Below are 26,294 nucleotides of genomic sequence, written 5' to 3'. Positions count from 1 at the left end.
TATTAACTTCCTTTTAATGGTGGTATACCAGTAACCTAATTACCTAACAGTGTCATTCATTTTGTTTTAGAAATGCATCCTGTAGGTCAAAGCTGTAAAATAACTTTTCTATAGATAGTGAGGGTAAGAATATATATATATATCTTAAAAATATCTTGACACAAACTGTGATGAAGATTACTCAGAATACCTCAAACATTCAATAAATGAAATGAAATTTCTCTTCAAGTAAATTGTATATATTAACAGTCGTACTTAATATTTAACTGCCCTTGGTTTGCAAGCTGTAAATCAGGCCATGGGCCATTTTACGCGGTCGACCAGGGTCATTCTTCATTAATCCCCTCCTGTCTGTTCACAGGTAACCCAGTAAACAGTTTACCGACAGCGTTGGTAACACTGTCAGTTAATTACCCTTTTGGGAAGTGATACGACAGAGTATATTAAACGAAGCAGCAGCAGTCACGATTTTTCGGGACAGTTTATGGAATAGTTCCTCGTTGTACGAGCCGGTTACGTGCTCGACTACTAATCTCATGGCCCGGGTTCGATTCCCTGCTCCGCCTACGCGAAATCAGAGGAATTTATTTCTGGTGATAGGAATTCGTTTCTCGATGTGGTTCGGATCCCACAATAAGCTGTAGATCCCGTTGCTAGGTAACCAATTGGTTCCTGGCCACGTAAAAATATCTAATCCTCCGGGCCAGCCCTTGGAGAGCTGTTAATCAGCTCAGTGGTCTGGTAAAACTAAGATATACACAACTTATATAAAAAGCGAATGGGAAATGGCAGGAAACAAGTCCACGAACATGAAAGGAAGAGTTGTTGATGTTGCCAAAGCATGTCTGAATAAAAAGAGAAAATTTCCGTAAAAATAACAAGGAAAAAACTCTCCACTGGACCAGATGTCAGAAATTACAAATATATGCATATGTTTAGTTCCTTTTGGAAAGAAAATTTTCGCCTTCACCCCCCCCCCCCACACACACACACACATATATATTATTTATATATATATATATATATATATATATATATATATATATATATATATACGCGTGTGTGTTTGCTTGTTGGTCTCAGTCCTTCTCATCATAAGCAACACGTAGTAAATGCTGATGTGTATGTGACATCAATTATCTTAATGCTACACGTCTTCAGTTTCCTGTACTTATCTTCAAAGAAGAAGTTTTAAAGGAAACGACAAAGATTGTTGCTACGCGGCGCCAGTTATCTATTTTTATGCCGACGGATATTTCAGTCAGTAACTCATGAATATCATCAGGAGAAATGTGACTCTACAGAGAAACTACATTGCTTATATAATGGATAATGGAGCCTTATAGGCAAAAAGTAACAACTTGCATTTAAATGTCGGTTACTCGGCACTCCATTGAAGTCCTGTTTTCTTATTCCACGATTTTCGCTAACTTCTTGTTTACTTTTGTCCACAAAATCTGAACAGCCTACTTCGATACAAGTAGTCGCTTCTCTGTCTACACATTTTTACTTACTTTTTGCTTTCGTTATAAATTGCTCCTAACAAATCACGTTCGAAACCATTCACTCAGTAACCTCTGCACTGCATCTACCTATTCCATCATCAGCGTTTCTCTCGGTCAAAATATGACACGTTCAACATTTTGTTTGTTTTCACGCATCTTCTACAATTGTTCCATAACTAACACCTCTTCCATACACTTTCTTCTTAGTCAATAGTTCTTCCCCGGTCAGTCCTTCAGTCATGTGAATTACAATGTCGATCAAAATCTTCTCATATATCTTCCCTAGCATATGCTTATACAATTATACCATGTCATCATAATTCTCATAATTACCATCATACAGATAACAATCACTCCTCTAGCCCATATTTTTAGAACCTGTCCCACATCCAGAACAGATGTAGGTACATGACTCGGTGCTACTTGTTATCTATAACGCGTCACTTAATCCGAGATGAGGTGTTAGTACTAAACTTTGCGGAGGATCCTTGGGACGTCGAAGTATTATATACACTCATTTCTATATTGTATGCGACAAATTATATTAATAAACGATATCTTCGTCGACCGTCTACTTCACAAGACATTTACCATCCGGTGTTTAGTACTAGGGCCTAGGCACTTCGGAGTTCGGAGTAGTTGATGCGTAGATCGCAAGCCAGAGCAGCACCCATTACTCTTCGTGGTCAGCCATTTCATTGCAATTTTACGTCCACGCTACAGCACCTCACCTACAACCCCATCAACTCTTAGGACCTCTTCATTCCTTGACTTCGTAATTACCCTATTTACATCCTACGGCAAGACCTAAAGAAGAGACTCCGTATTTAGATCTTGTCCTATACAATCCCTGTCACAAGCCCTGCCATAATTAGACTAACCACATCCATTCTGGCATCATTCAAATCTTATATATACCTACGTAGTACATACACACACGTAGGTGTTTGAATGAGTATGTGTGTTTGTTTGTTTGTAGGCGAGGAGGCATCTCTAGAGCAGCAGATAATGAGAAAGGTTAATTTACGGACAAAAATAGCTCGTTCGATATCCGAATATTTTCGATTCATTAGTAAGAAAAGTTTGATAAACAAATTCTGCAAGACTTCATTTTCATACATTAATGAGTTCAGAAGAAAGTTAAGAACTAATATACAACGTCATCCCGATTACAGCAAAGGGTTGTTTCGTGGTCTATTTAACAGAAGATTGCTTTAAGATGATATTATTAATATCTCAAGGACATATAACTTGCATATAAATTGCAATATTAACATAAGCTAAATGCTACATAGTGGGCACCCATGATTTTCTAGGGATTGTTTCAGTGAAGGATCTTCGTACTTACCGAGATATATATATAATATATATATATATATATATATATATATATATATATATATACACATATATATATATATATATATATATATATATATATATATATATATTATATATATATATATATTACGTTGGTATACATGGGAGAGATCAAATCTATTTATTTGGAATAAGCCTACAGGGTCCATTGACATGAAATTCAAGCTTCCAAAGAATACGGCGTTCATTAGGAAAAAGAAGACGAGGTAAAGGGAAAAACAGAAAGGAGACACCCTACTTATTAAAAGAGGAAAAATTAAATTAACAAATCAACAAATTGATGGAAATGTATTAAAATGCAAGGAGAATAGTATTAGGTTAGTAATGTGTTGCGCCTTCGCTTGAAATGCTAAAAACAGAAATAGGAGCCAACGTTACCATACACCGTCCATGTTACTGTGATCTCTCCATCTCAGAAGCAAAATGAATGAAAGACACCGTTGTCCAGCAAAAAAACAAGGAAAGGATGACTTTCATTATATTACACCTCGAGCTGGGGTCTGGTGTACATCGGGAAAATACTATATTATTTTAATAAAGACAAAGTTATAACGAGCTGAATTCTGAAGATACCGCTATGGTTTATAGAAAAGAGGTTTCAAGTCTTTAGTCAAAGTAGAACCAAAAGCTACAGGACGATCTGCAACGGCCGTTCTTCGTGTTCATCGTCGTGTTATCATCCCGTTTATCAAGAAATTCACAATGCCTTGAAAAACTGTCGTATAATAAAATCCACAAATAAAAATAAATAAATTGCACTATTTGTAAAAGTAAAAAAAAAATAAAAAAAAAAGACTATCGAACGCGTGAACGGTGTTTCACCTCTGTGGTTACGTTATTTAACGTAAACACTGAGCGGGGTAGTACGCCAATCAGGTGGTCGAAAGTCTTATTATTTATTTATCTTATTCAAATAATACAATTTATATAATTGTGGCTTTTTATCATACATCCTTTTGGTTATTAGGGTTCTTCCTGAAATATTCACATGTCTTGAGTTCCTCGAGATTTCGTAAGGCTATTCCTTTTTCCACTTTGTTACAGATTAAATGAAAGTCAAATAATGTGAAAACCTGAGTAGAAAACAGCAGTTAAGTCGGCGTTCAGGATACAAAGAGCTTTCAATAAAGAGGCGAAACAATTTGAGGAATAATAAGAACAAAGCAGAAGTAAATGAAAGCCGATTTAGGATAACACCATTCGAAAAAAAATAATCATTTGTCTCAGAATATTGATAATAAATATCACCTCTCCTGACTTAATCAGGGCTTTCCAAGACTTTGTTACACACTATACTAAAGGGATCTTATCAAATGAAAAATGCAGTAAATAGGAAAGCGTAACCTTTGTTGTTTGCCCTTCTCATGGGTTTCATATAAAAAGAATAAAAGGAAGTCGGAGATATATAAGGATGTTTATTTTGGATTAGCGATGGAAACTTGATAGGTACCTACAATTTGGAAAGGATGCTGTTATAATCAGCAAAACACAGCGAGATTTACAAAGTTTGATTACCTGAATGCATCACATATCTTGGAGGATGGGTATCTCTATAAAATAAAAGAAGTACTGAGGATAGAGAACGCACAATGGAATGAAATAACACAAGATGTTAATAACAAGAGTAAAATTGAATCATTCAGCCATTTAAGAACAATGACATCGAACACACTCTTTGGATGGAAATTCTCGAAAGTCTAAAATTAATGAATGAGTTCAGTGTTCACACCAATGCCACTCTATCGCATATCATCGGCCATATTTTTGTCAACAAAGTCGGGGTAACGAATGATAAAGCTGCTTATCATCGACATGTCTCTTATCAGACCGTCATCACCGCCACTCCAGCCAAATTTGGGAAATGAGTCACGAGATGTATCGAGTACGAGAGATAAAGATGCCGATAAAGTAAAGATATATCACCAAAGTACAAGTATGTTTTTGGTTGCAGACAGAAGTAGCACCGAGATTCAAGGCTTGACCTGACTGCAAAGTCTTCGCTTCGCGGTGAAGTAACGGATTTGCAGATAATTGCAGCTTCTCTTAAAAGATTCGGAGGGTAAAACTTCATATGTACACATGAATATTTCTTACCGAAGGTTCCTTTTGGCTCTGGCCTCTGTTTCAAGTTTACAAACTCTTCATTAATGATTTGCCTCTTCCATACCTCCAACCCTCCCCCAACGCCCAAACACCACCCCCGCCCCATCTCATACAAATTCCAACGAACTAGGATTATAAATTACCAGTTGAAAAAATCAGAATACAAATCGTAAAAACCAGGAAAATACACGAGACAACCTATACTCCAGCAGTGGTATATCTTGGCCCAACCTAGCTCTAGTATGTAAGGCAGTCCCCGGGTTACGACGGTCTCGGCTTACGACGTTCCGAGGTTACGATACTTTTCAATTATATTCATCGGAAATTATTTCCAGAGTTACGACGCCTACAAACGCTGATCTGGCAAATGAAATATGACACCAAAAATGCAAAATAATCAATATTTAAGTTTTTTTGGTGAAAAATGCAATAAGAATGCAGTTTACATAGTTTTGAATGCACCTAAAGCATTAAAAGTAAGGTTTTCTAAGGTTTTTTGACAATGTTCCGGCTTACGACTCGTCTCAAGAACGGAACCCCCGTCATAACCCGGGGACTGCCTGTATAACGTAACCTAACCTAGGAAACTAGGCCGTAACCTGGCCGGGTGTGGGTGGGGAGAGGATAAATCCCCCTTCCTAGTCAGACTTCCAGATGTGCAAGAATACATCCCAATGATTATTATTATTATTAGAAGATGAACCCTATTCATATAGCACAAGCCCATAGGGGCACATGACTTGAAATTCAAGCTTCCAAAGAGAATGGTGATCATTAGAAATGAGATTTATAAATGTGCGAGTATCTCATAATTTGTGTGGACATGTCATAAGACAAACTTTTCTAAAAAGGAGTTATATACCTGCTCCATAAGAATTTGCTTTGCATGTACTAAAGAAATTGAACTAACTTCCGGAACAGGATTTTTTCTAGATTCACATATATTCAGTACCAATTTCTGTCCGTATAATACTAAGAGACACATATGGTATTTTCTTATATTCTTAAAAAAAAAACAGCTTCGTTTATTAGTAAGGAACTATTTTAAGAAAACCTAGAAATATATAGATTCGGTTATATTGTTCCTTGTCCTGGACCTCTGGAAAGTGAGCAATTGTCATCACCATCCCAGCATATCAATATTGTTCAGCCACTACTCTGGACTTAAAGACTCTCCCTACAGGCAGTCTCAGTGTGAGTATATAAATGTTAATGTCCATGTAGCTAGCAATTAAAAGGGAGAATGCGTTTCAAGTATGAAGAGCTATATGCACAAAGCACTGCAGCTCACTCCATTGCAGATAATTTTTCTCTCGCTCGGACGTCAGTGTCATACTTGTACTACCTACCCACTGTTATTATTCAATACTTTTACCCGAATCTCACGGCTGTAACTGTAAGTTGTAGTGGCTAGCACACCCAGCAAGTGTGAAGAAATGGAAATGTCAGGAGGTCCTTTTGGCTATAAAAAATACATAAATATCTGGTAAAATTGACTGATGGATTTTAAATACACACATACATATAGGTGTGTGTGTGTAATGGAATCATACTGTATCTTTTTAAAAATTTATTACTGATAGTCTACATTGAACAAACTGTGTAAGAATGTAACTCATTGAGGAGTGGCGTGGTGGCCTTGGTGTCAGATGCCAGGCATATCAATGCCTTCAGTAACTGATAAGATATCACACCGATAAACCTACGCATGTAATAGGATCCTTTAACACAAACGTAACTGGGCATTACGATTCACTGACGATGAAATGGCAAATTTTGAGCCCAAGGCTAAGTGGCGCTTGTATGGAAGATGTGTTACTTTCAACAATGAGCTCTTTGCATAGTACTGTACAGGAAAATGGTATAATTTATTATTATTATTATTCAGAAGATTAACCCTATTCACACATTGAACAAGCCCACAGGAGTCATTGACTTGAAATTCAAACTTCCAAAGATTATGGTTCTCATTTAGAAGTAAGAGACAGTATAGGGTACAGAAAAAAAAAAAGAGATTTTAGTTATTAAAAAGAAGAAAATTAATAAATAGATAAATATGTATTGAAATGCAACAAGAATAACAATAGGGTAGCAATGCATTGCAACTTCGCTTGAACATTTGAAAATCCAATTGCACGACATCCTCCGGGAGACTGTTTCACAGTCCACAGTCGCCGTGTGAGGAATGAAGTACCTCTGGAACTAAGTTCGACAGAGAGGCACATTTACTGCATATTGGTGCTGGTGTTCAGCGAATCTGGTTGTTCTTGGCAGGAAGATGGGATCGGGGATCAATTAATTATGCAGTATCTATAGAATAACTACACCTAAGGGGAATTATAATTGATTAGTGCTTCGTCACCAATAGGATTCGAACCACCGACTAGTTTAGAAACACCGATGTTCAGTGACTTTTGACCATTGAGCCCAGCGGTCAGAAGTCAGTGGGTGTAAGTTACCTCAGTGCAAGTTAATCCCAAGATATAGTATAAAGTGAATATTAAACGATATTTGAGGCTTAATATTTGTAATTTAAAACATTCTACGGTGTAGATCAGTGGTTCCTAAACTTTGACACTTTGAGGACCCATGAGACAATTTTTCTCATCTCAAGGAACCCCACCCCATATATATATATATATATATATATATATATATTATATATATATATAATATATATATAAAATATATATATATATAGATATATATATAATATATAATATAATATATATATATATATATTATTTTTTATATATATATTTAAATACAGACCATAGGAGCTTTTGGTGAAGCGCTATGTTTCGTCTCAAAAGCCAGAAACATAGTAGCCCTCGTATATACACCGAAATCCGGTATACTAGCGTCCAGGCATTGAATACCCAATTGCACCCGACTATGGACTGGGATTACTCTGACAATTTTTGTTCTATTTTAGTCTTGGATATGCAAAGAGCAGTGGGAGTTCTGGTGGTGATAACACAGTCTGTCCTTCTCGGAAATAATAAATTTTCAGTATCTGGTGGATTTTACACACACACACACACACACACACACATATATATATATATATATATATTATATATATATATATATATATATATATATATATACATTCATTGTGGAACTGGTCCTGATGTCAGTTAAATATATATAAGTAAGTAAGCACTTGTAATAATTACGTTTAGTAAAACTCATGAAGAAAATCTCGCACGATATGTTACGATAAAATAAATTATAGGCCTACTATTTCTCACGGCATGTTTAAACGAAGAGAAATATAGACTTATAAATAACAGATTATTAAATAAAACATGTGTGTGAGTTCAAAAACTTTCCAGTCATAAAAACCATCGACATTATTGTAAAAAATGTTTCCTACAGAATCGTCTCATATATATATAAATATATATATATATATATATATATATATATATATATATATATATATGTGTGTGTGTGTGTGTGTGTGTGTGCGCATAGTTATGTGAGACGTTCCAATATGGAAGGAAAACTGTATTTGGCATACATGAACGCAGCAGAGAAAGCTTATGACTTAACTGATGGAGCGATGTCAACAGAAAGCAGCGAATTCGTTTGCGCGTGTTGCCGACGTCGCCTGAATTCAGTTGTTTTTGGTATTTTTTTTATATTCACCCTTCTGCAGTTATTGTGTACAACCATTTCCTTTAATTTGTCTCTCTTTGCAAGCTGATTTCCTTTGCCGCCCTCTTGGTTTTGTAGTCTGTCGACTCTGTCCACAATTAAGGGTATGAAGCTGAACATTCGAAGAAAGAAGGAAGATGTGAAGATGTATGATAGTTACGATGTCACACATTGAGTTAAGGTAGGGTATGTTAGTAACAGTGGCAAATGACTTATACCTGCTTACTCGGTGTGCGTACCAAAATCTACGGTCAAATAGAGCGTTGCTTTACCAACATAAATTAAAATAAATACACTATTTTATTAATTAGAAATTGTTTATTCAGTGTTGTCATACCAGATTTCTTCTCTTATGTTTTCTTTATATTTTCTGTAGATTCTTAACGTTGACTTATCATTCATTTCTTTCTGCCATGTTTTTCTGTCCCAATTGTTTATTATTTCTCTTAACTGTTTGTCTTTAACTGCTTCAATTTTACTTAAGTTTATGTTTAGTTCTTTCGTATACTCTTTTACTTGCATTATCCAAGGTTTTTTTTTTATACTGATCCATGGTTATCTCATACAGGAGCCTATTTCCACCACTCTTCAGTGTATGTTTCAGGTAGAATAGTTTATTCTTTATATCTCTCGAGTGGCAGGAAGAGGCCCCTATTTCAGATCTTAACGCACAACTTCCTGTGTAACTTGGCGCTTTCAAAATTGCTCTATATACTTTATTGTCTATCTTCTGAAATCCATTTATAGTTTTCTTGTCAAGTTTCATGACTTCCATTGCATACATGAATGATGGCATCGCTAGTCCTTTCCAGTACATTTTTCCTATTTTACTCTGCTACAGCTTTTATTGATGACTGCATTAGCCATATTTGGCATCTGCTTTGCTTTAATTTGGGCCCTTTTTATCTGTTCTCTGAAGCAGCCTTTCATGTTGTTGATAGTTACTCCTAGGTACTATTTAATATTCTTAACTATTTTTATTCCTTCTATGTGCTACATATTCTCCACATCATCGATACTGTACCAGACGTTGTATATTAGTATATTACTCTTGTCCTAGTTTATGTTTAGGCCACATTCACTTGCGATTTCCATAAGGGTTTTTATTAATTTTGTTATTTCTTCTAGTGTGTCCTAGTATTAATCCGTCGTCTGCATATAATAGTGCCACTATCCTTATTACTTCATTTCTAAACCTTCTGTTGTATTTTCTAATTTTTCTATTATCAGGTACGTTATTAGTAGAAAGAATATGGTTGAGCCATTGCATCCCTGTCTTATTCCATTTGTTACATTTAGCTCTTTTTGTTCTATATTGTTAAAGCATAGGCTTGTTACATCATTTGTATATATCTTTGCAACTGCATTTATTACTTCTGCATGCAGCCTATATTTCATCATGACCTCAATGAGCTTTTTTCTATTAACTGAGTCAAATGCCTTTTGGAAGTCTATTGATACTACAAATAATGGGTCCTTTCTTCTGTACGTTTCTTGTATGCAGTATTGTAAGATATATAAATTATCGATTCCTCTCCTTTGTGCGGTAAAGCCTGATTGCAGTTCATCCATTTTTCCTATATTTCTAATGTTTTTCTATTTTGGTTCTCAGGATTCCCATGAAAATCTTATGTGATGCATTTGTTAGAGCAATTGGCCTTAGATCTTTGACTGTGGGGTTTTGTTTTTTGTGCGTAAGTGTTGTTTTTTACTTAAACCAGCTTCTCTGCGTTTTCCTGCCCTTCAGTAAGCTGTTTAAATATTCTGCCAATTCTTTTTGAAGGTTGTTACTTTGTAAGAGTAGTTTGAACAGAACTGGCTTCATTCCATCTGGCCCTGGTGCTTTATTTGCCTTCATTTTCTCAAGCTGATTTTTTACATCTTCTTCTGTTATGTTGATTTCTTCCATGGGTCTAATCTCTGTCTCTGTTAGGTCATACACTCCATGCATATATTCCCTTAAAGATATATGGCATTTCATCTGCTGTCCTAATCTTTTCGCCATTTCTTCTATGTCATGTTTGTACTGTTCTTTCTTGCTTTCATTCCATATCTCTCCTATTCTGTTTTCTTCTTTTTGGTATATTGTTTCCCAGAATTTTACCAGCTCTTTCCCTAGGGTTTCGTCCTTCATCTCTTGCTTATTTTCATCGAATATTCTTATCCATTCTTTTTCTGATGTGGTCTTTCCTCTCAGCATGTCTATATATTCCCAGATTTTCCTGTGTCTGTTTTTATCATTCTTTATCTCATTTCTAATCTTTTCTTCATATTCTTCACATGCTTTCTTTATTATTATCTGTATTTTTTGTTTTTGTTCAAGATATGCTTCTTCATAGTATCTTTTTTCTTCTATTCTTGTGGCTTTCCTTTTTAATTTGTTATATATCCTTCGTTGGCTTATTTCTTTCTTTATTTCTTTGGTGACCCATACTGGTTCTATTTCTTCTTGCTTTCCTGTCTTTAACCTACTTTTGATTATCTTCTCTAGGTTATTTTTTTTGTCTTCACTCATGTTTTTCCAACTGGGTTAGATCTCCTTTTCTGTTTTGTTGGCTTACTTTATACTCTATATATTCAAGGTATTTCCTGGTAGACTCTTCTGTAACTTTCAAATATTTGATTTCTTTTGTTTCATTTCTGAATGTTTTCCTTACTTTAGTGTTCATTCTGAATTGGACCTTTATGAGGTGATGGTCTGATAGGTCATATTCACATCTATCTCCATACATTCATAGTTTTTATACATATTTTGGTTGACTAGGGCAAAGTCTATAGCGCTGTTCTGGTCTCCTCTACTCCAGGTTATCTCTCCTTTGCAGCTGGGATCTCCATTTAATAGCGTTAGGCCATATTTTTCCATTAGGTCCATAACATATTTTCCATTTTGGTCAAGTTCTTGTGTCCCTATGAAACCTAAATGCCCATTGAAATCCCCAAGGACAATCACAGGCAGGTCTGTGGCTTTCTCTATTGCTACATGTAAGGCGCTTATCATTCGTTATTTCTTTCTTTATCACTAGTAGACATGTAGACCAGAATTATGTTAAATATTGCTGTTCTATAATTAACCTTTACTATTAGAATGTCTTTGTGTTCCGACTTTTCTTTTTCCATCTGGATCTCTCCTTTGGTTCTATACATTATTAGTAAACCTCCTCCTTTGGTGTCGTCTTCATCTCTCATTGAGTCTACCACTCTGATGCTTGTTGGGAATAGTCACTTTTGCTGTTTAAGGTGTGTTTCTGTGATGCACATAATTGTGTTTTCTTTTGTTATCTCCACTAGCTCGATTATTTTTGCTTTTGTCAGTCCTTGGGTGTTTATAAGCTTTATTTCAAGATTTCTTGATGTATCTCCTGTCTTGCTCACTATCTTTTCACTTTCTCTATTTACAAAATTGCTTCTACCATCTAACCATTTATCTATCTTTTGCAAAACACCTTTTTCTTCTAGGTCTAATAGTCTAAGATTGTTACTAAAGTTACTTCCTACACCTACCTGCCCTAAACTAATTTCCCTTCTACTTCCTTCCTCAGAGCTCTTAACATTACTACTAGATATTCTATTTTCTCCTAACTCTAAATTATTTACACTCCTAAAAATATTATTACTCCCTATCTCTAAATTATTTACAATTCTATCTACTTTACATTTTCCTACCTCTAACTCATTTACACTTCTAACAATTCTATTGTTTCTATCTATATTCCCCTGGACTTCCTTTTTAGAGCATTCTAGTCGTCTGAAAGTTTTCCCTTCTCTTCAGCTCTCCCTTACTTATGAACCATCCTTCCTCTTTGTTATCCTGCTTTTTCTTTAATTCAGATCTTAATATGCTATCTTTTTCTCTTTCTTTAGCAGTCATGTCTGGAACTATCGATATTTGTTTTTGTAAATATCCTTCTTTGCATTCCTTAGCAGTCTGGCACTTTTTAATATGTTCCACTTTTCCCTCTCATGGCTGAGTTTCACTAGAAGTGGTCTGGGCCTTGATCTGCCTATCGTCTCATTGTTTTGTCCTTGTTGCAGTCGTGGCCTACCTAACCTTACTACACCTTTCTTTAATTTTCCATACGTCTTTATTAAGGTTAAGTTCTTTTGTGAAAATTTCGTTGCACCTCTCTTCATCTAGCTTCAAGTTTTGTTTCCTCTCCTGCTATAGGCTCTGGCAAGTTGTTGAATATGATTAGGTTTTCCTTCCTTCTGTCTTTGTCCTGGGCCTCTCTTATTTCTTCCTGAATTGTTTCCCTTATTTTGCTGCTGCTGAGGATCTATTCCTTTATGTCTTTTGCTAGGGTTTCTTTAATGTCCCTAATCTCTTCCTTTGTCTTTGACTAGGGACTCTTTAATGTCCCTAAGGGTTATTTCTATTTGTAGAAGTCTACCTTTAAGAGTCTGGTTCTCTTCCCTGAGTTCTTTGATCTCTCTATCCTTCTGGTCCCGACACTTACTACAATCTGCACAATACCAGTTTATTACATCTACAGCTTTCTTAATCCCAGCATACTGATCATTAGTGATATTGACGCAATTTGTATGAAACCATTCCCTACATTTGCCGCATTCTAACGCCTTTTGTAGCCTACCTACTTCCCTTCTACACTGTGGGCACGTGTCCCCTGAATTTTGGTGAGGCCTATATCAACTCCACCTACGCTATCCCGGTTACTCCTAGATCCTGCCATTTCTTATATGTGCCCTAAATATGCAAAAATGTAAATCAATGTCGAAATACTTGCTTTGTTCGTTGTGATCACGTTTAACTCGGAACAAACGCAAAACAAAGGGAGAATAACACGTTACCGATAAAAGGTAGGTTTACGAGGGCAGCGATTCAAATACATCGGCTGATCACTCCTTGTATAGTTTTTTCAATGAGAGATTTGCTTTTGAACGGCTCCTCTCCTGAGGGAAACTACTGTAACAATTCTGTTGGGATGAGAGCACCGTATTTCAATTCCCTTTTCTTTGAGTGCAATGACTGGAGACCTGAGGCTTTCCTTGCCTTGACTTACCTTCTTTACCAACCATGGGCTGTTACTTATATAAAATCATCACCAGTTCTCGAAAATTCAGACACACACACACACACACACGCACGCACACACACAATCTTAACATAAATTCGGTCAACATGGACTATCCTGAATATCTCCATTGAAAAACCACAAATTATGTCAGTATTAGAAAAATAAATCATAACTGACATGCTTTTAAACAAATGAAATATTCAATAAGTTCACTAAACAAATATCGTGTAGAAAAACAATAAGCATCTGTACGAAATTAATATTTAACTAAAATTCCAGAATCTCACTTTCAATGTCAGTTTTCGTTGAATCGCAAGATTATTTATAACATAGAAAACGGTACTGGGTGAACTTCACAAGAGAAAAAAAATCTGAGCACAATTTATACTTTTTATACTGTTGAGAAATAACAATTATTCACTTGTTACAGTGGCTGTAATACTTTAATAGATGGAATGATGTGAGAAATTAGAGAAAAGACAGCAGATCTATGAGCTAAAAGTTGTGTGATGACTGATGAGATGGGATGTGATTAGAGCAAGGAATCGTTGATGTTTGCAGATGATACAGAACTGATTTTAGAGTTTGGCAGTGTTAGATGGAAGAAGAAGTTGAGAGTAACCGTGAGTTCGAGTATAAGGCCATGAGAATAAATGGGAGGCAGAGAAATGGAACAGTGATTGTTATCTTGGATGGTGTGAGAATCATGGAAGTAGTAGTAAACATTTGGATGACGGTACGATCTGAGATGAGGTGAATCACAGAGTAGCATTAGATTGGGAGGACATTTATAGTGTCCATAAAAGTCACGGGTGAGATATGTATATAGTACCTTTATTTTTTTCCTTATTCATCTCTAAGCAGCTGCCTAGGCCTAGTATTGTACCATAGGTTTTACTCTTTACAAATTTGCATGATAAGTGATAACTCTATTTCCATCATAGTTTTGCTGTACGTATACGTCTCTTCAGCTGTCTCTGTTTATCTCGTTCACATTCTGTTCCAGACATTGTTTTGCTTCGGAAGTTTTGGGACAAAGCAAAAAAAAATTTCGTACATGTGAGTAAGACAAAGAGAAAAATGAGAACATTCGTAACACTTTCATTTTCGTAATTCAAAATTTAAATGAAAGGATGAGAATGTCTTCACCAGCACATACAAGGACACATGCTCCTCAGCCTACTTATGGTTTGGTTATTGAGCAACTTCTTGTGAGAGTGCGCATTTCTCTACTTTTCAAGAAAACAGCATCGTCCTAATGTGTGTTTTCCCGGTTGGTTCCAAAGTAGTCCGAGTCTGTTTCATGACCAGGGTTACCGCAAAGTCCGCACATCACCGAGAAATTATAGCTCCGCACCGGGATGTGTAGTGTTAATTTCCACTTCCTAGCATACTTATATCGAAACTTATTCGGTTATAATCAGTTAAATCACTTCAACTAATGCAATTGCCTAATGCATATTTGCAGTTGTTTTCTCAAAATAAATAAGTAAATAAATAAATAAAATAAAAACTCATTAAACATGACTAAGTTTACAATAATGTAAGTCAGCCTTCACCCTGAGATTAATTCACAAATTAATTAAATTTTACTAAACTATATGTATATATATATATATATATATATATAATATATATATATATATATATATATATATATATATATATATATATATATATACATATAGTAAATTACAAACGCAAATTGAAGATTGCTGGACCTAAAGAATGAATGCATTTTAAAACATCACGTTTGGGTTACGTCATATTTGATAAAAAAAGTTTTTAAAAAGCATAAATATATATATGCGGACTCAGCGCCGCATACGTGAGGAGTGCAGACCTCAGCTCTGCATTCAATGACTCCCCCTCGAATCTTCTCCGCACTTTTGGTCGTTTCTCCGCACTTTGGCAACACTGTGCCGGACCGACATAGTGTGAAAAGGTACATACATTAGAGATAATAGTCCACTGCTAGTCGCATGTTGGTCCGACATCGTGTCGCATTTACGTACGACAGTGTGAAAGGTCCTGAAGCAGTTGAACAAGTAACTAACGGAACATCCAATAGATGTTGCGCCGTCAGGCCAAGGAAGGAGGAGTGGGCAGCAGGTATTTTTCTTGAGCATAGAGTAAAGTATCCTAATAATATTAACGTTAATTAAGAGAGTGGTCGTAAACATTTTGTTGTTGACGAAACTGGGTTGAGTGTAAAATGTGCATTTAAGGAAATATGCGAAATAAATATGAGACTAAAAGTGCTTAGGAACTCAGTATTTATGAAATAGCATTTCCTATAGATCATTAAATCTTATATACTGACATGACTGTCCACGAGATCGATACAAAACTTTCACCAACGTGTTAACAGTGATGATCTGTAAAGCAGCAAGCCACCTCTTTATATATATATATATATATATATATATATATATTATATATATATATATAATATACTTTACACACACACACACACACACACACACACACACACACACACACACACACATATATATATATATATATATACCTCAGTAAGGTAAGTGAACTGAAAATTTTGCTAATTTGCTGATAGAGATGTATAGAGATGTTCTTATATATATAGATATATATATATATATATATATAAAGGTTTTTTTTGCCACGAAGGAAAAAATGAAAAAGCGAGATAGCCGAGTACTCTTCGGTCCTATTCGGACCGTTTACTGAGCAAAGGTCCCCAATAGGACCGAAAGTACTCGGCTATCTCGCTTTTTCATTTTTCCTTCGTGGCAAAAAAACCTTTATTTATACATAGCATCACGTTTTATATACTTCGTGATCAAGTTATTCATATATATATATATATATATATATATATATATATATATATATATATATATATGAACATCTCTATCAGCAAATTAGCAAAATTTTCAGTTCACTTACTTTATTGAGGTAGCAACCATACACACAGATACATGTCTATATACTTATACAATTCATGATTGGGCCAACCTCCATAAAGAAGGCGGGCGATATGAGCAATAACACTAAAAAATTACGGCTATATACAATTTTCTTTATTTACTAAATGTTAGTAACTAAAACAACATGAATATTAGGATACTTTCACCATTATAACCGGTTCATATTTGGTGGAAAAGAGAAAGACAGAACCACAGAATATAACAAGACAACGATAAGTAGAGAGACAGCAGAGAGAGATAAACTTATTAAGTTCTTTTCTAGATTATGGTGTGAAAAAGCCTCGTGTTCTTATTTTCTTCCTAGCACCAGATCAGTTGCAAAATATCAGTTATTATCAATTTTACTATATTTTTTTTCGTAAGGATATTTTCATCCTTGTTTTCAAGATGCATTGTAATAGAAAATAACTTAACTCAATTTCTGTGTTTCAAGAACCAAAGTAGTTTTCTAGTGCCGATGTAGTTAAAGCTAATTCTAATGTGTAAAAGAGTTAATATGTTATTGTAGGAATTTAACTTTTCTCTCCTGTGAAGTCAACTGCCGTGGTCCTTGCCGTTCCCTGACCATTTCCTGTCTTAGGGAGGGTTAGGAACCACTAGCTTCTACCTTTACATTGGCGAATTAAGTTGCCTAGTATATGGCCATTCGTAGACTGCAGCTTTTAGCTCCACTAATTCTATCAGGGCTTATTTCTTCTACCTTTTGGACCCCTTTTTAATATTCCAGGCTTAGTTTCTTAACTGCTGTGCTCTTATTCTGTCTCAACTTTATTACCTTAATCTGTTTTCCTTCTTTTCTTGGAATGAAGCGCGTTTTGTAATTCCCTTTATTTCAAAATAACAAAATAAAAGTAGTGATATTTACAAAGCCTTCTATATTCAAAATTTAAGGCTTATTTCAGTTTGACTAAATGTTAAACTAAAAAAAAACATCACATTTTTCCGACAATCTGGCAGATAACTTTGAACCAATGTAACTTTTTTTTCATTTAATTTTGAGATACTATAGATTTAACTTTTCACTTTAAACCTTTGAAATATGCATGGTCTTCCAAAACATTTGCATTAACTGGTAATCAAGTAAAAGGAACATAAAAAAAACACGTGAGCTAGTGTCAATATTTTTATCATTATTATTAGTATGATAATATACAATGAGTAGGATGTCCAACCTCCATCTGCATCTGTGACCTCACACAGACGATCAGGTATGGAATCTACAGTTTATATGATGTAACAGAAGTGTGGGTTATGTATTTGATTTCCCTGGTCAACGTGTTTTAAAACGCAGATATTTTTTTTCTTTATCAAGCACGCTTCTGCAATTCATTTCTTAACCTTACAAGTCATGTCGTTTTCATTGTTGTATTTATTATTTGACATTATTGATTCTGTAATTGTTTTTAAATTGCAACAGTTTCTTCGTTACACATCATTGAGAGGCACAGTATTTAGTTGTTGTCATTATGATCCGTATTAAACAGTATTAATTACATTTGTGTTCTAAGGATGCATTCACACCAAATGCGTCGCCTTATATAGAAATGGGGGTTGTTTGGATTTTCTACTTTATTTCTATATTGGATTTCAATTTAGGAATCAGGTTATACTCTAATAAAATTGTACTCCTTTATATCTGATTTTCAATTTTATATAGGACAAAATTGAGTATAATTAAATTTCGTTTTAAACTTTTACCTTTTCTTTGTATCCATATGATATAAATTTTAAAATCTTAAAACTTACCTATAGTGTTTGAAAATCATTATGGTTGAGTAGTTGATTATTATATATAATATATATTATTTCTCTTGATGTCTCGGCTAATTCATTTAGAATGATATCTTTTAGTTATTTTGTTAAATTCAATAAAAATAAAACGTAGCTTAAAAAAATAGTCATTTTTTGCTCAGTTCCAATTGCCCGCCTGTAGTTAGTATTGTTGTTCTTGTAGACAAAAAGGTAATAAAGGAAATCCCTAAAATATATTTTAATAGATAAGACGATAAGAGACCAAACAAAAAAGATACTTACTGCAAAAAAGATCCCGAGAGAGACCTTACCTTACAGACCTTACATCTTGTTCGGGTTGCCCCAGGTCCCTCAGTGTGAGGCACCTCTAGTGTCTACCAGAGAGTTGCTAGTACATCTTCCGGTATATTTTGCATCTTCCAATCTTGGATGGTCTGGATGCAGTTTAGATATTTGTCGAGCTTATTCTTAAACACATCTACGCTCACTCCTGATATATTCCTCAGATGAGCTGGCAACGCATTGAATAGACGCTGCATTATCGATGCTGGTGCGTAGTGGATTAATGTCCTGTGTGCTTTCCTTATTTTTCCTGGTGTAGTTTTGGGCACTATTAATCTACCTCTGCTTGCTCTCTGATATTTTTAGTTCCATGATATTTTCTGCTATTCCTTCTATCTGTTTTTCCATGCCTGAATTATCATGTAGCGTTCTCTTCTCCTTTCAGACTATATAATTTTAAGAATTGTAGTCTTTCCCAGTAGTCTAGTCCTTAACTTCTTCTATTCTAGCTGTAAATGGACCTTGTACACTCTCTATTTGTGCAATATCCTTTTGATAGTGTGGGTACCATATCATATTGCAATATTCAAGTGGACTACGAACATATGTTTTATACAGCATAATCATGTGTTCAGCTTTTCTTGTTTTGAAGTGCCGTAACAACATTCCCATTTTTGCTTTACATTTTGCCAACAGAGTTGCTATTTGATCATTGCATAACATGTTCCTATTCATCATCACACCAAGGTCTTTAACTGCTTCCTTATTTGTGATGGTCTCATTATTAGGTCCCTTATATGCATATAGCTTTCTTTCTCTGTCTCCATATTTATTGATTCAAATTTATCAGAGTTAAATACCATCCTATTTACCTCTGCCCAATCATATACTTTGTTAAGGTCTCTTTGTAGAGCGTTCCTATCTCATCACCAAGATAATTTCTCTACTTATTCTTGTGTCCATCTGCGAAACTACTCACTACCGAATCTTTAACATTATTGTCTATGTCTTCAATCATAATAACAAACAGTATTGCAGCTAACACCGTACCTTGCGGCACACCGGATATTACCTTGGCTTCATCCGATTTCTCGTCGTTTGCAATAACTATCTGTTTTCTGTTGTGTAAAAATTCTTTTAACCATCTTCCTACTTTATCCACGATATTGTGTTTTCTAATTTTCTTCGCTAAATATATTATGGTCTTACTTTATCAAAAGCTTTTGCAAAGTCTAAATAAACCACATCTGTTTCATTTCCGCTTTTCATATTTTTGAATATGTTTTCACGGTGGACTAACAGTTGGGTTTGTGTACTTTTTCCGGGTACGAAACCATGTTGTCCTTTATTAAACAAATTATTTTTTATTAAATGTTTCATAATATTTTTCTTCATTACCCTTTCATACACTTTCATAATATGTGATGTTAGACTCACAGGCCTATAATTACTTGCCTCTAGTCTTGATCCACTTTGAAAGTAGGGGTAATATATGCTAATTTGTGCTCATCATAATATCTTGCCTGTATCTACACTTTGTCTTAATAATATTGCAAGTGGCTTTGCGATAGAATGAACTACTTTCTTTAACAAAATAGCAGGAATTCCATCAGGCCCTGCAGCAGCTCCATTTTAATTTCATTAATAGCCTGCACAATATCAGCTTCATTAATATCTATGTCAGCTAAATATTCACTATTTTCATCCCTTACTTCTATATCATTATCTTCATTATCTATTCTAGGGGTGAATTCTCTCTTATATCGTTCTGCCAGTATGTTGCAAATTTCCTTTTTTTCATTCGTTAATCTCCCTTCAATTCTCAGAGGGCCTATTTCTATTCTTCTTTTATTCATCTTCTTCGCATATGAGTATAATAGTTTGGGTTTTGCTTGATATTTAATAGGGTTTTTTTCTTCCAAGTCCCGTTTTTCATTTTCTTTTGATTGTATAATCTTTTGTTCTGCATTTTCTATCTTACTTTTTAGTTCTTATAACTTTCATGCATTGTTTTCTTTTGCAAGACCTTTTTTCCACTTTCTGATTTTCTGGAACAAGATCCTTCTGTCTCTTGGTATGCATGAATGATGTTTACTTTTCTTCTTCGGTATATATTTTTCCACTATTATCTCCAATAGTTTTATATATATCTCCGTATTTACCCTTATGTCTATCACTTACGAAAATGTTATCCCAATCTTTGTTTAATTCTTCATTAATTTCTGACCATTTTATATTTTTACTGTAGAAGTTGTATTTTTCCTATCCTTCCCACTTTTTCATTTCTTGCTTATCTCTATTTTCACTTGCTTTGGAATGAACTGTTAATTCTATGACATTATGGTCTGAAATACTCGCATTATAAACTATTATTTCTTTAACATAATTCATCTCGTTCACAATACTAGGTCTAAGTATTTTCCTTTCTTGTTGGCAGGTGATTTATTTGTTGAATGTTGTATTCTAGTAGCATATCTAATAGCTTTTCAAATTGCCTCTTATCTTCTGCACTACTATTACTCTCTTTTTTATATGTATAAGTACAACCACAATCTCCTATTCGTTCTTTCCATTCTACGAAAGGAAAGTTGAAGTCACCAGATAGGAGAATAGTCAGTCCTTGTGATTTCTACATATATCATCCAATTTTTCAATTATTATGTCAAACTCTTTAGTATTAGGAGGTCTATATATTACTATGTTCATCAATTTTTCAGATTCAAATTCCCACCGCTATTAGTTCACATTCTGAGTTACTATATTTCTCATATATTTTTCCTTGTTTTTTGTCTTTCCCATATATTGCGGTTCCCCCTTGATTCCTATTTTTTCTATCTGATCTATAAGTTTGGAACCCTTTTATTTGATCATCATTCCCAGTCTCTTGGGATACCAGGTTTCACTTATTATTCATTATATCTATTTTCTTTTCTTTTCATTTGGGTTAGTTCTTCTAAGTACTCTATTTTCTTTTGAGTTACTCGTAACTAAAACCTGCGCATTCATCACTATGATGGTTTGCGTGTTTTTCTCCTTCATTTAATACTGATAGTAATAAGGATTTTCCCATGTCTCTTTCCTGTTCTGGTATGTTGTTCTTTTTTTCATTTCCAGAAATTCTGACATTAAAAAATCCAACTTTTCCATAATATTTGATCTTCCTTCATCATAATTATTAATTTTGTGTCTGAATCTGCAATTTTCTCCGTTTCTGCAATATCCTCTTGCATAATAAATACAGTTATTATCTCTTGAGTAGAATTTCGGAGCTGATGCTTTGAAATTTTTTGCTGACACCTCTGCATATCTCATTGGTGGTTTGCTTTTCTCTTTTACCTGATATTCTTGATTTCTCTCTTTATTTGTTTCTTTCTTATTTTGGATTTTATTACTTGGTTGGTTATTTATTTGATTATGATTCATGGCTACAGGGTGCATATATTTGCATTTTTTGTCGAACTTACATCCTTTTCCTTCTTTTAGGTTTTTACATATTTTGGATGCAGATCTCTGCAATCATCCCCATATCCATCTAAGTATGCACATTTACCATATATTTCATAGTTTTGACATATCTTAGGATGTTTGTAGTAACATCTTTCTCCAAATCTGCAATTCCCTCTTTTCAAAAGGTTGCAGATTTTGTCTTTCTTGTCTATTTTTTCCTCTTTCCCGTCATTGTATAGATCTGGGTAGAGCCTCTCGGGATTTTGCTTTTCTGTTGTCATATCGTAATTTATTTCTTCGTAGGTATGCTGCTTTATTGCCTCATATGTAGTATCAATGAGTATCTCTGCATCCATACTTTTATCTTGTTCTTTGTTTTCCCTTATTTTTTTTTCTGTCATTTCATTTTTGTTTACTTCTCTTCCGTTTTCCTCTCTTCTTTTTCTTCTTCTTCTTCCTCTTCCTCTTCTTCTTCATCCTCAACTATTTGTACATTCAATCTTGATTTAATAACATTGTCTATCCATGATAGACATGTTTGAACAAAAAATTCTTGTATCTTTTCTCAAATCTTGTATTACCTCAGCACACTGTGGATGGGTCGGAATGTTGCATGCAGCACATTTTCTGATTAGGTTTTGTGGATTGACTATGCTATACCAAACCTTACACAGTTTGCATGCTTTGGCATTCTTTTTCCTAATGCATCAATTAGTATATTCACAAGATTTACCGGTTATTCAATTTTCTTTGTCGGAATATGTTGGTTTATGTATATTTCTTTATGAGTCTCTTGACCACTTGGATTTTATTTGGAACTTCTTCAATTATTTTCAAGATGTTTTCATTAGATTTGTTCCAGTTTGAAGGATTATATCCTTCTAATATATCTATGAATGCTTTTGTATCTTTTTGTTAGGACTGTTGCTGATTTCATAGATGAGAAATGCCAGTTCCTTCCTGCTACCTCATCGTATTGTGAATCTGCTAGCACAGCCAAATTACGCCACCTTTTCCCGCAGTTGGAACTTACTGCCATCTTGTTCTGATTTATAGTATTACACTTTGATAAACTAACTTAGAAGACGCTTTATCCTACTATTTTCACACTAATCTTATCACCGATAGTTCACGAACACTTCTAGATATTTCTCAAATCTAGTCGTATGTTAAAACTTGTGATATCTGTTGATTATTGTGACTTCACGCGGGTACGTCTCACCAAGCAAGATGGCTACTACGAGAGAGAGAGAGAGAGAGATGAGAGAGAGAGAGAGACGAGAGAGAGAGAGAGAGGAGAGAGAGAGAGAGAGAATTGCAGCAATTTATAAAACCTACAAGGCATGATTAAAAATCTTTCAGAATGTTTCTTGCTATATTTCGATAAATCGAAATATCTCTTGTAAAATATTGAAAATCAAGGAAAAAGCGAGAGATATAGAGGAGAGTATATGAAGTGGGTATTCCAGTTTGAAGAAAATGTGCCTTACCTGGCCTTGGCAGCAGCTGTTGTGTGACGTTGTTGTGTGTTTGAAATACGGAGAGAAGTGTGACGCAAGGATAGTGATGTGTTTATAGGCTGCCTATTGACTGGTGAGGTCCTCGTAATTCCTGATGATGGAGGTGAAGAGCCCAAGGAAATGGAATTGAAGGAGAGAATTTCGGCCTTGCGAGACACCATCCAGTACCAGAGAGAGCAGCAGGTGAACTTGGACAGGATAATTTTTGAGCTGCAACAGAGGCTTGACTACAATGAAGAGATTCAGGCGGCGGGCGGAAAGGAAGAAAGCACATCGTGTGATGCAGATAACTGAGGAGGTGTTGCAAGAACAGGCCTGGCAAGAAAGGGCCCACTTATTCGAAGGTGAGACGTTGTTTGTGAAGGAGAAGGATCAAGTGAAGATGGAAAAACAGCAGCTGGAAGACAAGATTGTCAAGACACAGAAGAAAATGAGCAGTTGATGGATTACACAAAGATGCCCTATGTGAGAGGATAAGGGAACCGACAGTGCAATTGCCAGAGGCAAACTGGCAGGTTGAGAGCAAGAGAACTGCTACGACAGAAGGAGAAGGACCTGCAGATATAGAGCGAAGAAGCGGCGCGGATGGCGAGGCTCGTCCAGGAACGAAAAGACGCGACGAAAAGCGCTAATCGGACAGGAAAGACGCCGAGGTCAGGTTCGAGCTCCTGCAGAAGAAAGTGGAAGACCTTAGGAAGGAAAGGTGTGGACTCCATTGTGAAGTTGAGGTTGCAAAACTGAAGAGAAAGGAGCTGAGGTGCCTCCTAGAAGAAGGAAATCATGGCTTCAAGTGGCTGGATAGGAAGAGCGGTGTTCAGGGCGAACGGAACGACCAGTTGGAAGATGAGGTTGGAGAGGTGCGAGGAGCGAAGGAGAAATTGGTTTGCCAGGTGAAGAAGCTGCCTGGGAATTAGAGATGCTGGGAGAAGGAGAAGTGGAAAAATGAAGGAGCAGCTTTGTCCATGTTCAAGGAATGGAGCGACCAAGTCTAAGCTGGCCTTGTGAAGAGGGATCAGATGTGAAAAATTTGAGGAGGATGTTTGTTGTATAGAAAGTTTTTTTTTTTTTATTGAAATCAATAAAAGTTTATCTAGAAAGTACGATTTTATTTACACAATGAATTTTTTTAGCAAATTTTGTTATTTAGATAATAATTGGAGTTTAACTGGAATTGAAAGGACTTGTTTGATAAATGCATGTGTTAGAATTGATTTTAGTTTGGAATGGATTTTAAGAGTGAAGTGCAATACTTGATTTTATGACTGAGAAAAGTAAAGGTTTGTATTTGATGAAAGTTTTGAAGTGTACTATATGGAAGGTTTGATGTTATATGTAATAAGTTTGGTTTGTTAATGGTTGAAGGAAATGAAAGTTATCTGGAAATAAGTATAAAACGTTTTGTAAGAGTTTTATTGATTGGTGAAAGGGGAAAGGATTGGTGGAGTGGCAGGAAAAATGAAAGGATTGGTGAGTTGGCAAGGATTGAATAGAGGATAGAGAGAAGATTGGGGGAGGGGCAGGAGAAGGGAAACATTGAGAAAAGATTGGTGGAGTGCCAGGAGAAGCAGAAGATTAAGAGAAGATTCAGGGAGCGTCAGAAGAAGAAGCAGAGACTTCAGAGAAGATTTGTGGAGTGCAAGGATAAGAAGGAGAGGATTCAGAGAAGATTCTGGCATGCGAAGAGAAGAAGCAGAGGATTGAGAGAAGGCCCTGGAGAATTGAAAGGATTCAGTGGCATATTCTGGTTCTAAGGTTAAGCAGAGGTGTTACTCTCTATAGGGAGGGCGGGCAAAGCTCGCCAACGGGTCCCGGTTGGGAACGGGCGGGTGAGACCCGCCTGGCGTCCCGGAACGGGCTGGCGAGGCCCGCCTGGCGTCCCGGGAACGGGCGGGTGGGCGAGGCCCGCCTGGCGTCCCGGGAATGGGCGGGCGAGGCCGCCTGGCGTCCCTGGAACGGGCGGGCGAGGCCCGCCTGGCGTCCCGGGGAACGGGCGGGCGAGGCCCGCCAGGCGTCCCGGGACGGCGGGCAACGGCCCGCCAGGCGTCCCGGGACGGGCGGGCGAGGCCCGCCTGGCGTCCCGGAACGGGCGGGCGAGGCCCGCAGGCGTCCCGGGAACGGGCGGGCGAGGCCCGCCAGGCGTCCCTGGGACGGGCGGGCGACGGCCCGCCAGGCGTCCCGGGACGGGCGAGGGCGACGGCCCGCCAGGCGTCCCGGGACGGGTGGCGGGGCGACGGCCCGCCAGGCGTCCCGGGACGGGCGGGCGACGGCCCGCCAGGCGTCCGGGACGGGCGGGCGACGGCCCGCCAGGCGTCCCGGGACGGGCGTTTTTGGGCGACGGCCCGCCAGGCGTCCCGGGACGGGCGGTTGCGAAAACGGTCCCGCCAGGGCGTCCCGGGACGGCGGCCGGGCGAGGCCCGCCAGGCGTCCCGGGAACTGGGCGGGCGACGGCCCGCCGGCGTCCCGCCGGGACGGAACGGGGCGACGCCCGCCAGGCGTCCCGGGAACGGGCGGGCGACGGCCCGCCAGGCGTCCCGGGAACGGGCGGTGAAGGGCGACGGCCCGCCAGGCGTCCCGGGACGGGCGGGCGGGCGACGGCCCGCCAGGCGTCCCGGGAACGTTCGCGGGCGACGGCCCGCCAGG

At 36.8% G+C, this 26,294-nt stretch overlaps 1 protein-coding gene across 1 annotated transcript in view; it reads right to left on the bottom strand.

Moving 5' to 3' along the window:
* Nucleotides 1-13,506, bottom strand: part of LOC135217903 (ras GTPase-activating protein-binding protein 2-like) — a 53,602-nt gene extending 40,096 nt beyond the window's left edge. Inside the window, exon 1 of the mRNA XM_064253941.1 lies at nt 13,458-13,506. The gene's annotated coding sequence lies outside the window, so the exon portion shown is untranslated. The remainder of the gene's footprint in view (nt 1-13,457) is intronic.
* Between the last annotated feature and the right edge of the window lie 12,788 nt (nt 13,507-26,294).

The sequence above is a fragment of the Macrobrachium nipponense genome, chromosome 9 (assembly GCF_015104395.2).
Source record: "Macrobrachium nipponense isolate FS-2020 chromosome 9, ASM1510439v2, whole genome shotgun sequence".
NCBI lineage: Eukaryota > Metazoa > Arthropoda > Malacostraca > Decapoda > Palaemonidae > Macrobrachium > Macrobrachium nipponense.
The sequence above is the reverse complement of the archived record's forward strand: the minus strand, read 5'-3'. Positions and strand labels throughout refer to the sequence as shown.